A 16,762-nucleotide genomic window follows, 5' to 3' on the forward strand; every position below is an offset into this window, starting at 1 on the left:
ATGCTAAGTGAAATAAGTCATTCAGATAAAGACAAATATCATATGGTATCATTCATATGTGGAATTTAAGAAAGAAAGGAGATGAACATAGGGGAAGGGAAGGAAAAATAAGGTAAAAACAGAGAGGGAAGCAAACCATAGGTATTTATCCTAAGGATACAAAAATGCTGATTCAAAGAGGCACATGCATCCAATGTTTATAGCAGCAATCTCCACAATAGCCAAATTATGGAAAGAGCCCAAATGTCCATCGGCTGATGAATAAAGAAGTAGTGTGTGTGTATGTGTGTGTGTGTATTGAAATATGGAATATTGTACTATTACTCAGCTATCAAAAAGAATAAACTCTTGCCATTTGCAACAATGTGGATGGGACTAGAGTATATTATGCTAAGTGAAATAAGTCATTCAGATAAAGACAAATATCATATGGTCATTCATATGTGGAATTTAAGAAAGAAAGGAGATGAACATAGGGGAAGGGAAGGAAAAATAAGGTAAAAACAGAGAGGGAAGCAAACCATAAGGGACTTTTAACTATAAAGAAGAAATTAAGGGTTGCTGGAGGGGCGGTGGACAGGGGGATGGGCTAAATGGGTCAAGGACATTAAGGAGGGCACTTGTTGGGATGAGCATTGGATGTTATATGTAAGTGATGAATCACTAAATTCTGCTCCTGAAACCAATACTGCACTATATGTTAAATAACTTGAATTTAAATTAAAAAAAAAGAAAGAACTATTCCATTGAGGCCATTCAACCCATGGAATTGTAAACAACAATAATAGATTGCGCTTTTAAGATTTTATGTAATTTGTTGTGCAGCAATAGGTCATCAGATCATCGTTTCTCAAAATATTCATAAGCAGCATGTCCATGAATCTAATATTTTCGTTTATTGAAGATGTGACCAAAAGAGATACTGTTAAATTTAACATAATGAACATTACTTAAGCTGTGCTGATTCACAAGCTCCAAAATCTGGTAATAGGAGAAAGAAATAACATTTATTGATTTTGTGTCTGATTTTCTGCGTGATGACTACTCACCCATTTTTATTGAAGTAGAGTTGACATACAATTAATTTCAGGTGTACAACATAATGATATGACAAGTCTGCACATTACACAATGTTCACTACAATAAACATAGTTATCATTTGTCTCCATGCGATGTTATTAGAATATTATTGACCATATTCCCTATGCTGTGACTTTTCATCCCTGTGACTTATTTATTTTATTACTAGAAGTTTGTAAGTTTGTACTCATTTCTACATGATTTTAAAATATGCACATTACGAATCAAACTATACTTTTCTTTCCTACCATAGAGACTCAGTTTAACAAATGCAAAGGAAAAAAATGCAAAAAAAAAAAAAAAGCCCTCTAGATAGTAAATATAATTGTGTTCACTGTATTCTTCTTTCAACTTTTTAATATGATTAGTGTTGTCATGGGTTAAAAAAAATGAGAAAAAAAGCTTTTTTGGCAAAGCCTAAGCAGAAAGCTTTTTTCTCATTTTGGTGCAAAATTAGTTGCCTTGTTTTTTTCAAGAGGACTATTTTTTTTTAAAAGACTTCACTAGAGGTACTATTTTTCTCTCAAACAGACAACAGTCCCAGCAGAGGTACTGAAGGACAGCTGCTCAGCGTTTGCATTCATAGAACCTCAGTTGAAACAGCTAGACACAAAATTATTTGATTACATCAGTAGTTCCTTGCCAGACTATACATTTCAAATTGGCATGAAAAAAAAGTTTTTGTTCTCTATGATATATATGTTGAATTTCTGACACTAAGTTGGTCTTCGATATATGTTTGTTGAGTGGATGAAAGGAAAAACAAAACAAAACAAAAACAGAAACAAAACACAGTCTCTCCCAAACAGAGGCTTTTTGCTTTTATTCCTAGTTGAATTTCCTGATTCTTCATTCAGATCCAACTTTAAGCCCAAACTTCTTGATAAAGAGACCTGTGTTCGTACAAGTTCTCCCTTCTAGACCCCACCTAAAGTGATAGCCTCTTGCAATTCATTTGAGTTCCATGCTTTTTGTCCAGGAGAGTAGTTAAGTGTTGGCCCAAAAGTAACTGAATAGAAGAATGTCATTCCCTGTTATTGCATCACTATCTGAATTATAGTCTATTTGTTCCATTAATTCTAAGTCTGTACTCTTCTCATTCTATGAACTGAGATAAATCGGATGGTTGATTAACAGAGGATTTTCTCTAATGATTCAGAGGGCATGGAATCCTGGGCAAGCCTGTTTACTTCTCTGAGCCTCAATTTTATTATCAACGACATGGAATCCTATCCTGCAACATTGTTATGAAGATTACTGTCCATAGTGTCCATTGTGTTAAAATATATTATAATTACAATGTCTTAAATATGTGTGATAAATCTATAAATGTATGTTTAGCTGTGTAGATAAGTGTATGTTATTATTAATTTGTCTGCTAACATTTGGAGGCCTTTCCTACATTATTTTATACATATGGCAAGGTAATTCTTCAAAAGATTGATACAGCTTTCTGAAATTATGCCCAAAAGATAGGTTAGCCCTAATACTATAAATATTAAATTTTTAGGTGTCTTTAATCCAATAGACTTTTTTGAATTTAATAATATCAAAATATATTTAGAATATATGCCAGATATTGAAAGTAAGTAAATCTGAAGTTAGCATTAGGTCTATTTCATCTATAAGATGTGTGGATTAGGAAGATTTATTTCATATGATCCATTTCCTAGGATTAAATAGGACAACTTCTTTCGAACTCACTTCTCATTATATCCTTACAATGTTAAATATCATCCCATTGCATAGGCAGAGGGCAGTTTTCATCTACCATCTCTAACAATAATATTAACTTTTAATAAACAGTTACTGTTTAATTAGCTACACTAAACAAGATGGAAAATGATAGATTTCATCTTCCGTGAAATTTTTATTCTTTAGATAACTGACCTTCCAGCTGGTTATAAAATCATACAAGCTAAATAACTATCCCGCATGTAGCAGCAACTATGTGCTAGATCTTGTTCTGAGTCCTTCATATTATTAAGTCATTTATTTCTTGCAACATAGACGATATGTACCATCATTATTCCCATTCTCTGGAGAAGACACTTAAACAAAGAGATAGCAAATAATCTGTTCAAAGTCACATAGCTAAGAAGTAATAAGGCTGTAATTTGAACCCAGTCAGGCTCTCTCTAGAGTTTGTGGTTGTATCACTGTCGTATTCTATCTTTTGAGATCCCAAATATCTGAAATGCAGAACTAATAAGAATGAATAAATTAGGTATGGGAATAGATTTTCCTGGAATCTCTATAGGAGTAGGAAATTCATGGCCTATTAATTACATTGCATCTGGTAGAAAGTCCCACTTAACGGACAGGTATTGGTTTTTTAAGGCTGCGGCAATGAATTACAAGGTTCGTAGCTTAAAAAGACAGAAATTTATTATCTTATAATTCTCGGGGCCAGAAGCCTCTAGGGGAGATCCCTGCCTTGCCTCTTACAGTTTCTGGTGTTTCTAGGCATTCCTTGGCTTATGGCAGCATGTCTGCAATCTTCACGTTCCCTTTGCTTCTCGTGTAAAAACACAGGATGATCGCATCTCCAGATTCTTAACTTAGTTACAAGTACAAAGTACTTTTTTCCAAATAATGGCAGTTTTTTAGGTTCCAGGGGTTAGGATTTATACCTGTTTTTTTGAGGCCAAAATTTAACGCATCACAGTACATATCTCTAGATCATAGGTAAATAAAAACCTGCTTTCTTTTGACCAATCTCTGGAAAGTTGAAGGACTGCATTTATTTGATATAAAACAAAAATAAATTTTAGTAAACCACTTAAAATAATTTTTCAAAAAAAAATTCAGCTGAAACCAAAAGCTATTACAAAATAGTGAAAGTTACATGTTGAGATTTTAAACTAACCTGTATGTAGGTTCAAGTCTTCAGGTGTAAACTTAACAGGAAGCCTCCTGAGATAAAATAATCCTCAGTGTTGTTTCAAGGAAAACTAGGAAAGAGAGTGGTGAAGTATTTCATTTTATTAACCATTTTAAATTTTTTTAAAGTCTTTTTTTTTTTTTTAAGATTTATGTATTTATTTTAGAGAGAGAGAGCCAGTGAGCAAGGTGGGGAGGGGCAAAGGGAAAGGGAGAGAGGCAGACTTCGGACTCAGCCAGGAGCCTGATGCAGGGCTCCATCTCAGGACCCTGAGATCATGACCTGAGCCAAAATCAAGAGTCCGATGCTTAACTGACTGAGACACCCAGGCTCCCTTTAACCATTTTTAATTTGAAGAAGATAAGCTCTTCTTTCCCAACACTTGAGAAAGAAGATGGGTTGACAAAACCCAGAAACATCTGCCATTATAATGTTCATGGGAGTGTCCCTGAAAAATCTTTTATTGTCAATACCAAACTATCTCAACAGAGGCAGAAGGAACAATAGCTACTCAAAACTGTATCTTTCCTGTCTGGGCAGGCAGAGAGAAAATGCAGTTATCATAACCACAGAGAGATAATTCTTCCCACAAGAAATAATAATTGAAAAGTACTGTGGGCAAGAGAAAATAAATGTACTGGGATCCCCGGAGAGAACAGGAATATGAAACAAGGAGACACATTGAGAGCTCCAGGTGAAATTCTCCATTTCTGCAATATACTAATAAAAACTGTGTCCAAACCAGTAGGTGCCCTAAGCTTTTTGCTCTTTGAACTTGTAATGATGGGTGAGAGAAATGATGTGGTGCTGAATAATGATGACATACTTTAAGGTAAGCATTGGCTACAAAGCTTCATGCCACATTAGGAAATTACCTCAGGCTTATGAGTATCAATCTATTGTGGTAGAATATCCCAAAATAAATGAAATCACAACCTAGTATATAACACAGAGAAAACATCTCAAAAGAAAGATCAAAGTCAGGTCCTCAAGAAGTGGTTTATGCTCCTGGACTCTAAAACGGTAAATTTAACACAATTTCCAGCCCTCATACTATATTGAGAACATGGAAATAAAATAATCTACATTTGTTTTACAAAGGACTAACTGGGAAGATTAGATAGGGCATGCCACTTGGAACAAAAACAAAATTAAGAAGAATAGCATGAAAATTATTCAAATATACAAAAGTAACAGAGTAGCAAAAACTGTTGTTTACAAAAATAGTTGGGAAATTCAGCTATAGGGAAATGTAATCCAAAGAGTAAGAAGCAGGGATAATGAAAACCCTAGTTTTTACAATAAGTTGTTATATGCTATAGAAATAAATTACTAAAATCATGAAATCAGTAAAATAAAAGCTCAAGGATGTAATATTTAAGCAAAGTAGAATTAGAGTTGAAAAGAGAAATTGACAAGCTAAAGGGACAATTTGAGGACTATAAACTAACATAACTACAGAATTATTATTTACCCTTAAATGTGATAAATAAGGCTGAAAAATAGAATTCAATCAAAATATTAACAGTGAATGCAAGGGGAAGAGGTTAAGTAAGAGAAGATCATCAAAATGGAGGGCAAAGGAAGTGCAACTTAAAAGTGATTGTTATCAAAATAGAAAACTCAAAAAGTGCAACAGAATTTTCTTCAGCCTTCCAGCTTTTGACTGGTTTGGTTTATGCCAAACAGCTATGCCATCTCATGATCTCTGATATTGACTTTGTTATGTTCTTGGACCAAGAGAACCAAGTAGGGGCAATGAGGAATCAAAAGAACACCCATTCCCTCCCAACACCATTTGCTGTAGAAGGCCCACCGCACCTGCTCCTTCTTTTATCCTTATGTCTTCAGGAACATCAGTACCCACTAGTTCAAGTCATAAGCCTCAGACTATACATCAACACTTCTTTATTAATATCAATTCCCCCCAGCATCATTGAGAGACAACTGACATATAACATTGTTTAAGGGATACAGTGTGTTGATTTGATACATACATCAATTACCACATTATTACCATAACAGGATTAGTTAGGGTTAATTAACACTTCATCACCTCACATAATTACCTTTTGTGTGCGTATGCGAGCATTGTAAGAATTAAAGGTTTACTCCCAGCAACTTCCAAGTATATGATACGGTATAGACACCTTGCTGAATATTAGATCCCCAGAACTTACTCATCTGATAACTGGAAGTTTGTACACCTCTCCCCATTTTCCCCACTCCTTGCCCTAATAAACGCCATTCTACTCTCCTCTATATCTATGAGTATGGCTTTTTTTTTTTTAAGATTCCATATGTAAGTGAACTCATGTGATTTTTTTTCTAAATTTTAACATGAAAAACTCTTTTATTTCTATTTTTGAAGTATAGTTGATATATAATGTTGTATTTGTTTCAGGTATACAATACAGCCATTCAACAATTCTACGCATTACTCAGTGCTCACCATGGTAAGTAGATCATACAATATTTTTCTTTCTCTGTTAGACTGTTCCACTTAGCATAATGCCCTCAAGGTCTATCCACATTGTTTCAAATGGCAGGATATCATTCTTTTCTATAGCTGAGTTATATTCCATTATGTGTACAGATCACACTTTTATTACCCATTCATCTGTTGATGGATACTTAGGATTTTTCCGGGTCTTGGCTTTATGAATAATACCACAATGAACATGGTGGTACAGATATCTTTTTTTTTTTTTTTTTTACGCCAACTTCTTCTCTGGTACAGATATCTTTTTGAGATAGTGATTTAATTTCCTTCAGATATATACCCCATAATAGGGTTGCTATATCAAATGTTACCTCTACTATTAATTTTTTGAGGAACTGTCATATTCCAGTTTTCCACAGGGGTTGTACCAATTTACACTCCCACCAACAGTGTACCAGGGTTTCCTTTTCTCCACATCTTGGCCAGTTTGTTATCTCTTGTCTTTTTGGTAATAGCCATTCTACCAAGTATGAGGTGATATCTTTTCGTGGTTTTGACTTGCATTTCTCTGATGATTAGTGATGTTACATGTCTTTTTATGTACCTGTTGGCCATTTCTATGTCATCTTTGGGAAAACGTCTATTTGGGTTATTTGCCCATTTTTGACTGGATTATTTGGAATTTTTTTTTCTATTGAGATGTGTGAGTTCCTTATATATTTTGGATGCTAATTTCTTATCTGATATATAGTTTGCGAATATTTTCTCCTATTCCATAGTTTTCTTCTTCACACTAGTGATTATTTCTTTTGTTGTGCAGAAGCTTTTTAGGATTCTCTGAGGCTCAGACATGAGTATCTTGCATTTGGTCCCTGTGCCAGCAGGCCTGCTTGTGACCTGTGGCTGGGAGAGAGTTGTGCATTATATATGGCCCTTTCAGCATTCTGGGGACTTAGGCAGGAGTCTTTCCTGCTGGGTCCTGGTGCCAGCAGGCCTCTTCGTGGACTATGGCTAAGAAGATACTGAAGTTGAGTATAGGGACCTTTCAAGATCTTTGGAAACACAGACAGGAATGTCTCCCACTGGAACACTGGATCCTCAGGACTGCTGGCAAATTGGGGGACTGGGGCTATGAGGAAGCTAGAACCCTATATAGAGCCCTTTCAGGATCTCCAGGGTCATAGACAGTACTATCTCCTTCAGGGACTCTGCCAGCTAAACTGTTTATGGACTGTGCTGGGACAGGGGTCCAATTGCAGGGGACTGTCAGGATTTACGGTCTAACTGAAGTTGGTGAGCTTGTCTCCAGGGGCTCTGAGACAGTGGCCAAGAGGGGCTGGAGCCAGTTTACAGACCACTTCAGGGTCCGCAGCCCGAATTCTGTATGTCTATCACCTGATGCATGCATAAGCATGACTGCTTCCCGGTCCTTTGGCGTATGCTGCTGGTGACAGGATCAAGCCAGACCTACAGCTGAGTCATCAGGGGGTATTGAGCTATTTCTGGGTCTGTAGCAGAGACCACAGTTGGTGTGTCAGCTGCCTGGATATGAGGCTGTGTTCCCTTTATGGCTTTCCTTGTTCTTGGACTATCCTGGGTTTTCAGAGTCTTCTATGTGGATCCCCAAATCCCACAAAGTCACATTTGTCCTTCGATGGATGCCAAGTTGTTGTCATCGAAGTGGGTATAAGCAATGGACATCTTATTCAGCTATATTACTGACGTCGTTACTGCATTCTGTCTGGCTGGTTATATATCTTGTTGATGCTAAACAGTAAACAATCTTATCCCAGTTAACATTTCTATCATTACTTCCCTGTCCCAGACTTACCTGGCCATTTTTTAAGTGGTACATCATTCACCAGCATCTCCCATGAATGCTATGCATGTTCAATAAAAGGCTGTGAAGTAGATTATTTAAAGTCCATCAACATGATGGCCCTGAAAAAATTAGGCATACTATTGAGTCCACGCCAAGATTATTTTAAGGAACTTGAAGGTTAATTGGTATTATTTTTCTAGCAAGAAAAATTCCATTTAATATGACACTGAATTCTGGAATTCCAGTTAAACATGTATACAGGTATGTGAGAAAAATCCGATTTATTTGTCTGAGGGGGGCAGAAAGGTGTTTTTATTGGCCATTGTTTTTATTTATTTTATATTATTTTTTATTTATTTATTTATTTATTTATTTATTTATTTATTTATTTTTAGAGGGTAAGAGATGGGAAAAGGGACAAAGGGAGAGGGAGAGAGAGAATCTTAAGTGCTGGGCGTGGAGCCTGATGTGGGACTTGATCTCACAATCCTGAGCTCATGACCTGAACTGAAATCAATAGTTGGATGCTTAATCGACTGAGCCACCCAGGCACCCATGGCCATCGTTTTTAAATGAGAGTATCCCTGTGTGAATCAATGTCATATAGATCTTATTACAATATAAACTCCGCACTGCTGTTTTTATTCTTTTAATCTAATTTAACAATACTATTCTCCTACTTAGAAAACACAAGTGATCACTCTTTGAACAAAAGAACATTTCCTCAACATATTTTCTGACATATATCAAACATTTAAACAATTAATCAAATGAAAACTTATTTCTCTCAATAAGGGACATAAAACTTATACGATTCTTGCCAATCAAAAACACAGATCTCCAGCATTTCAAATGTTTCTCAGAGAACTCAACCATTAATTTAATCAACCTAGCATTTGCCAAATGCTTATTTGAGTTAATTTGATATTTGAGGTGGAGATTATGATAAACATATGTCTTTGTTTGGGCTGCTATATCAAAATACCACCAACTGAGTAGCTTATAAACAGAAAGTTTTTCCACACAGACCTGGAGTCTGGGAAGTCTGAAATTAAAGCACCAGCATGGTTGCCTTCTGGTGAGGACCTTCTTCCTGGTTCACAGCGTCACCTTCCTTATAGGTTCTCACATGGTAAAATGGGTCTCTATGATATCTTTTTTATAATGGTCCTAATTCTCTTCATGATGGTTCTACCCTCTTAACTAAACACCTCCCAAAGGCCCCACCTCCTACTACCATCACCTTGGGCTTTGGGATTTCAACATATCACTTTTGGGAAGACACAAACATTCAGAACATTGCAGCATGCTAACTGCTTATTATTCTAGGTTATACAAAATCTCTTTACTAAATTAAGAAGAAAGTACTTAGATTAGAGTGCATTTACTTCTCATCAGAAACATTTTATTAAAATTAAAATGAATATGGTCTTCAATTTTGCAATATCATTAAAAGAAATGTCCTTTGAAGAACGTTACAATGTGACAATGTTGAAGGTAACCCAGGCCCTGTGATCCTAGAAGACAGCAAAGACCCCTACCCTTTGTATTCTGGGAAAGGGCTTACTGCCGAGACCTGCCCTTCCCCCACAGGACTTAGGTAATAATCACAGATAGGGGCGCCTGGGTGGCGCAGTCCTCGGCTGCCTTGGGCTCAGGGCGTGATCCCGGCATTCCCGGATCGAGCCCCACATCAGGCTCCTCCACTAGGAGCCTGCTTCTTCCTCTCCCACTCCCCCTGCTTGTGTTCCCTCTCTCGCTGGCTGTCTCTCTCTAATAAATAAATAAATTAAATAAATAAATTAATTAATTAATATTTAAAAAAAAAAAAAAAGAATCACAGATGGCCTTTCTTGACTACTTGGGACAGGTGAAAGACTCTTCAAATTCCCAATCTTTGCCTCACCAATGATTAGCTGAATTGTTTGTCCCCACTGATCAATAGGAAGAAGACTCTTGTTAACTGAGGTATGTTTAGGCTTCTCTTCTTCCCACAAATTCTTGGATTTAAGCCAGCATACAGCCCCTCGTAAGAAAAGGCTGGTCTCTGGGTAAAAATTCCCTCACGGACTACCCATCACTCCATTGTTTTATTCCTCACATCTGTTTTTTTCTAGCTTTGTTTAATCCTCTCTATTAAAACAAACAAGAAAACAAAACCAAAAAAAACCCAAAAACTCTAACTTTTCAGAGGCTTTCACAGTATTCCCCCTATTGCAAGAATCCCTTTTCTTCCTTGCAATTATCCTTTTGAATAAAATCTCTACTAAGTTCAGATTTGTTTTTATTTGGCAAATGTTTCTGGATAAGTTTTAGTTAGAAAAGTTAAAATATTTAAGGTTAACTTCTTTTATGCCCCCCAAAATGTCTATATTAAAGAATTTCTGTACAATGGCAATACAATGTGAACTAGATAAACCTATGAGTTCCCATTATCTGTCAGGAAATCCTAGCAAAATGTAGTGCCTTCCATTACATGTACCTTTGCTTCTTTTAATTGCTTCTGTATTTTGTCATTTTTTTCCTTTTTATAAACAATAAAGCTTTTTTTGTAAAATTTTGTAGCATGTGGAAATCTGCAAACTGCAAGAAAGAAATCCTTACTATTAAGAATTTTATAGTAATTTAATTAATTTGTGTAAGCCTGTATGTGCATGTAATGTATTTGCCTAAGTGTTGAGAATAATTTCAGGTCCGTTTAAACCATAGTTAAACACTCTGAGTGATTAGCAATTGATTTCATCATTTTAGTGGCAGCTTTGCATAGTAGTAATTGCCAGATGAGTGGGGGCTCTGTTCAAATGACTGGAACAAGTGCATTAATTTGGAAAGCAGTTGACATTGTTGCTCCTTCTAAAACCAGATTCATGCTTTTTAACATTTTGAAGACATATGTAACTATTTGGAAACTAGCAAGAATAGAAATTATATTTCAGTATGTTCCCAACTTTAGGCAACTTCAGGAATATTCATATGAAATTTTATCATTTTGGGAATTCATTTTTCATGTGGCAGTTCTTTCACAAATAATCAATCAATGGTTCTGATGGACTGGGAGATTCAGCAAGGGTGAGAGGAACATCTGATAGTCAAATGCTTAATTATGACCAAATATATTACCTGCACAATAACTCCCCTGTTGGAGCACACCGGAGACCTGTCCTGTGCTCTGAACTCCACAGGTATATCCATTCCAAGGCCTAAGACTTGCTCCGAAAGTTCCAGCTCAGAGACTGAGGATTACTGATTGACTATTTGGAAGCATAACTGAAATACAAAGCTTAGAGGTTCTTTTTATTCAGGTCACTAGAAAAATTAGTTACATACTCTAGGCCATCGGCTATAATATTTTGAGGATCCTAATGATTTTTTTAAGTTTGTATTTAAATTCCAGTTAGTTAACATACAATGCAGTATTAGTTTCAGGTGTACAATATAATGATTCAACAATTCTAGACATTGCTCCACACTCATCATGATAAGTGTACTCTTAATTCCCTTCACCTATCTCACCCATCCCCCCACCCATCCCCTCTCGTAACCACCAGTTTGTTCTCTATAGTTAAGAGTCTGTTTCTTGGTGTGTCTCTCCCCCCTTTTTTTCTCCCTCTGCTTGTTTATTTTGTTTCTTAAATTCCATGTATGAGTAAAGTCATATATGGTATTTGTCTTTTTCTAACTGCTTTTTTTCCATTTAGAGTAATACTCTCTGGTTCCATCCGTGTCATTACAAATGGCAAAATTTCATTCTTTTTTATGGCTGAGTAATATTATATATTATATATAAATGTATTATATATTATATAATAAAGATATTATATATTAGATAATATATATACATATTACATATAATTTTATAATATGTATATATATTGATTATGTACACATGTGTATATATACACACACACACACACACACACACATATACCATGTCTTCTTTATCTGTTCATCAGTTGATGGGCTGTGTCCATGACTTGGTTATTGCAGATAATGTTTATGCACAGTGAAGAAAACAATCTACAAAACTAAAAAGCAACCTATGAAATGGGAGAAGATATTTGCAAATGACATATCTGATAAAGGGCTAGTATCTAAAATATATAAAGAACTTCTAAAACTCAACACCCCCTAAAACAAACAATCTAGTTAAAAAATGGACAGAAGATGTGAATAGACATTTTTCCAAAGAAGGCATAAAGAGGTCCAATAGACACATGAAAGGATGCTTACCATCACTCATCATCACGGAAATACAAATCAAAATTACAATGAGATATCACCTCACTCCTGTGAGAATGGTTAAAATTAACAACACAGGAAACAATGAGTATTGGCAAGGATGTGGAGAAAGGGCAACCCTCTTGAACTGTTGGTGGAAAGCAAACTCTGATGAAAATATGGAGGTTCCTCAGAAAGTTAAAAATAGAGCTATCCCACAGTCCAGCAATTGCACTACTAGGGATTTACCCAAAGAATACAAAATACCAACCCAGTGATTTTTGCTCACAGTAAATGTTCATTATTTGCTAACAATTGAGATCTTTTTAAATACTAGGATCTATCATTTTTAGAAAATTATAGCTCTGTTCTGTGCTATGGTATGTCCAAATATTCTGCTCAATACTAGATTACTGACCTTCCAAGCCACATATTAAATACATTAAGATGAGATTTTGAGAATGTCAGTACTACTTCCACATTATGTGTTATTGCTGGCTATTGACTTATTGTTACACAGTCCATATCATCTCAAAAAGACACATAGAATCAAAAGGATTTATTTTTATTTCCTTTTTAAAAGTAACTGTAGGAGCACCTGGATGGCTCAGTCAGTTAAGCAACTGACTCATGATTTCGGCTCATGGAACCTGCTTAAGATTCTCTCTCCCTTCCCTCTGCCCTCCCCCACTACTTCTGCATACAGTGTTTCTAAAAAAAAAAAGTAGCTGTAAATTTTTTTTATCATAGGTATCTGAAAGAGATTTTATAATTTTCCACTTTTTTAACCCAGGTATATGGCAAGAACTTTTTTTTTTGTTTAAGATTTTATTTATTTATTTGACAGAGAGAGATAGCCAGGGAGAGAGGGAACACAGGCAGGGGGAGTGGGAGAGGAAGAAGCAGGCTCCCAGTAGAGGAGCGCAATGTGGGGCTCGATCCCAGGACTCTGGGATCACGCCCTGAGCCAAAGGCAGACGCTTAACAACTGAGCCCCCCAGGCCACTTGGCCCCCCCACCCCCGCCACAAGAACTTCTTGAAAGTTAGGGCCTCAGTGATTTAAATGGTATTGTTAGTATTATTCATCTTAACAAACAATCTAAATTAAGTGTGGAGCAGCTAAAAATTATTTACTTTACCTTCATATAAGTACAGTTGTATCATTTACAGTGTTTACTTGTTGTCTTTATTCTTTAAGTCTGAGACATTACCATTTGTTCATTTTTTTCCATCCTACCATAGTGATGTATAGGTCCGTTTATATCCATGAAGCTGTAGCTTTTAGTAAGTGCGTTTCCTACCACTAGAAAGAGCCACACATAACACTTCACCGTAATATGTCTCTGCAGATGGTAAGGGCTTTGGGAAAAGAAAACTTTCAGTTTTTTACTTCTTTTGCAGTGGTTTACAGCTTTTTGAGGTAGGAACATTTTCTCTTTTAATGATCAAACAGGCCCTAAGTATGAGAAACTCACTGTCCATTATAAAGCCCACAGTGATAAACAGGGATTGTATTCATAAGGGCCAAACTAGAGAGGAAGATTTTTTTTTTTTTTAAGATTTTATTTATTTATTCGACAGAGATAGAGACAGCCAGTGAGAGAGGGAACACAAGCAAGGGGGAGTGGGAGAGGAAGAAGCAGGCTCACAGCAGAGGAGCCTGACGTGGGGCTCGATCCCATAACGCCGGGATCACGCCCTGAGCCGAAGGCAGACGCTTAACCGCTGTGCCACCCAGGCGCCCCAGAGAGGAAGATTTAAGAATCTTACACTAATAGATCTAAGAATTGATTAGGAATAATGTCAGTGAAATTCCTACAAAGCAGTTTTGTTACTTTGTTTTTAATGAGTCATTTTTTTTACCTATTTCTTGAAATACATATAATATCATGACTTTTTTCTTTTCTGTTATTTTAAATTTAAAACTTTCTCTTTAGAAAATGAGGCCTGGGGCACCTGGGTGGCACAGCAGATAAGCGTCTGCCTTCGGCTCAGGGCGTGATCCCAGCATTCTGGGATCGAGTCCCACATCACGCTCTTCCACTATGAGCCTGCTTCTTCCTCTCCCACTCCCCCTGCTTGTGTTCCCTCTCTCGCTGGCTGTCTCTATCTCTGTCGAATAAATAAATAAAATCTTAAAAAAAAAAAAAAATGAGGCCTAATTTTTTTTTCTCATCTTTTTTTTTTTTCGTCTTACTTTTCTCAAGTCTCTCTTTTCCTTAGAGAAGGTAGTAAGCTTCGTAAAACAAAAGGAATTCAGGAGTGAAACAGAAAAAAAATTAGTTTAAGGCAACACTTCTACACATTTTAGAATGATATACTTCTTGTTCTCTCGTAATTTTGTATTTTTAGGCTCCTGGGAAATAAGCAATTATCGATGGACCAAGGTAAATTAGAAATTATGTCAGTAATAGTTTACTTTCCACCAGATATTTGAATTAGATTGAAAATCACTTAATTGATAAAAAAGAAGAGCACATAGAAAGAAGGATTAAGTCGTAATACAAGCTCTGTCATTACATAGCTCTCTGATCTTCAATACATTATTCAACCACAATAAAACTTTTTTTTTAATTTGTACATCCAAAGATAGTATCATAATTTTGTAAGCATCAAATAAATTGGAAAATTCCTTGCATATTACTTCAATATTGACTGCAACTAACACTTTCTTCAATCAGTGATTTTACACGACCTACTTCCATCTTCAAGTATTAGGTCGATCAGTTACATCACTCTTTTTATTTTTAACAATTTGTCCTTACTGACGTTTTAAATCAGTCTATAAATATATCCATGACATTCCCATTTGAAAAAAGAAGGTATTACAATCCCCATTCCCTCCCAGCTTCCCTTTTTCCTCTTTTCAGTCTACCTCTTGGAAGCACACACACACACACACACACACACACACACACACAGAGACACACACACACAGAATAAATATAAAAATAAGGAAAATAAAGAATTTGAGATTATTCAATATGTAGCATAAATCTTATATGTATATACAATCTTCTCAAATTTTTTATTTTCACTACTTTTACACTTTTCAATCTCAATTTCTTTACTTCCAATCCCCTCCCTAATCCAGTTCTACTACCCAATCCAACTTTTCCCCCACCCCTGCATGAAATATTTCTAACAAGAACCAACACCCTGGCTTAGTTGTCAAACCCTATTTTAGTGAGAGTTTCTCTCTGCTATGATGCATCTTATCCATTTTCTCTCATTATTCAAATAGTTCTCTTTTAGTATGAGTAGTAAATTGTTTTTCTCCTCAACTAATGACATTAAAAATTAGGGTATCATATGGTTTCTCTCATCTATGAAACATAAGAACTAGGAAGATCAGTAGGAGAAGAAAGGGAAAGAAAGGGGGGATAATCAGAAGGGGGAATGAAGCATGAGAGCTATGGACTCTGAGAAACAAACTGAGGGCTTCAGAGGGGAGGGGGGTAGGGGAATGGGATAGACTGGTGATGGGTAGTAAGGAGGGCACATATTGCATGGTGCACTGGGTGTTATACGCAACTAATGAATCATTGAACTTTACATCAAAAACCAGGGATGTACTGTATGGTGACTAACATAATATAATAAAAAAAAAATTTAAAAAAACCAAAAAAGCAAAACAAAACAAAAAAAGTAGGATGTTTCATTATCCTGACTTTCTTTCTGACTATTCTATCTATATATCCATCTAAGTGAGATGCCTCCTAAGTATTTTTCTCTAGCTATGGCCTCTCTGTTAATTTCAGGCTCATATACCCAAATATTTTCCAGAAAAATGGATTCTATATGCCAAAATAAACCCAAAGTAGGAGCTAGATTCACAGATTCATACTTTTCAAATCTATTTATTCTTCTATAGTTTTCTATGTTAGTTAACCCCAAAAGTCTTCACGTGAACAACAAATGCTCATGAGTCCTGAGCCTAATTAATTCTAACTTCATCTTTCCCTATATACCTTTTTTAAATTAGAAATGCCATATTAAGGGCCTGTAGGCACAGTGAATTCTAAGTAGGATCTGAAATCAACCAAATTGACATGGACCTAATATTTGTGATCCTATTCCAAAAGTAATATTCCATTTATATTGTGCTAGCCAAAGTCTTTTGCATGGATTTCACAGCTTCAAGGGGTAAGGTTAAATAGATACCACCTCTTGATGGGAGAAACTAAACTATAAAATCACATTTCAACAGACATGGATATAGGTAGACAATTGGGGCCAGATTTTTAACCAATTCACCAAAAAGCCTAGTGTCTCCAGGAAATTTACTGCTCTGGAAGGATAAGCACAATATAT

This window comes from Ailuropoda melanoleuca, chromosome 2 (genome assembly GCF_002007445.2).
Source record: "Ailuropoda melanoleuca isolate Jingjing chromosome 2, ASM200744v2, whole genome shotgun sequence".
Lineage (NCBI taxonomy): Eukaryota > Metazoa > Chordata > Mammalia > Carnivora > Ursidae > Ailuropoda > Ailuropoda melanoleuca.